The sequence below is a fragment of the Asparagus officinalis genome, chromosome 9 (genome assembly GCF_001876935.1).
Source record: "Asparagus officinalis chromosome 9, Aspof.V1, whole genome shotgun sequence".
NCBI classification, from domain to species: Eukaryota; Viridiplantae; Streptophyta; class Magnoliopsida; order Asparagales; family Asparagaceae; genus Asparagus; species Asparagus officinalis.
The window spans coordinates 48,044,727-48,045,960 of record NC_033802.1 but is presented as its reverse complement, the minus strand read 5'-3'; positions in this window follow the sequence as shown (position 1 = coordinate 48,045,960).

The window sequence follows — 1,234 nt, the reverse complement described above, 5'->3', positions numbered from 1 at the left end:
GCAGTACGACGGGTATTATTTCACCAAGGAAATAATAGCCGGGGGGGATTGGTTCACCAAGGAAACAATCGCCCAAATCTCGGGATCAAAGGCCAAGCTTTGATCCGGAGTGTGCCTGCGTAGATCTGAGATCCGGTCCTCTCGAACTCTTGCCTTATTTGGCGTTGACGATCGCTGAGCACCAGATCTGGATGAGCAAGTCCTCGAAGTCCTAAAGTTTGAATCTTTTTTAGATCTGAGTCTTCAATCCAGCAGGGCTTCGCCTCCAAAAAATCCCACCTTTACAAATGAACACTCAATGGCCTATTTATAGGCTCTCAGATCTGTGCCCGCGCCCAGATCTGGGCGGCCACCCATGGGTGGCTCGGCCACCGAGCCACCTAGAGGTGGCTCGGTTTTGGCCGAGTCCCCTAGGTGTTGGGTTCCGTCGTGTTTTCGTCTTTCGGTTTGGGTGGCTCGGCCTTGGCCGAGCCACCTAGAGGTGGCTCGGTTTTGGCCGAGTCCCCTAGGTGTTGGGTTCCGTCGTGTTTTCGTCTTTCGGTTCTGTCCGTGATTTGGTTGATTCAGATTCTGATTCGTTGATCTGATTTGGCAGTAAGTCGGATTCCTGATTTGGCAGTAAATCCACTTCTGAGTTTGAGTCCGAAACCGATCTTGATTCGGTCGTGATTCATCCGAGTCCGCTCTTGTTTGTGGCGCGCGCAGCTGCCTTGAACTCGTTGTCATGTTGAAGGTGACGGTGACCCCCAGCATGTTGAGTCGTTCGGGGCTTCTTGATCGGGCCCAAACGTTCTTGAACTGGCGCCTTGCATCGTTCATCGGGAAGTGGACCGAGGCGCTCCAAAACAGACTTCCTTCTTCGGGATGATTCCGCGGGATCTCCCGGAGTAGCTATTGGAATTGCTAGCGATTTCGGTTGGTTCGTCGGAGGTTGAACTTGCTTCGAAGGCTGTAATGATTGTGCCTTAGCCTGAATCGCCGCTTCAGACTTTGGCCTCCAGACTTGGCGGGTTGGTTCTGCGGCCTTGGCCAATTGTCGTACGAGGCGTTGACGACGTCTTTGGCGCGCCCTCTTCGACAAAGTTGGAGCACCTTCAGCGGTCACCTTCACGGCGGAGGGGAGATCTGGATCTACAGCTTCGACCACGTTAGACGTCGTAGGAGCGTCGCGGGGAGTAAGTGCAGTTACGGCGAGGGGATCTCGGATCTTCGAACCGGAGGTCCCGCGAACATT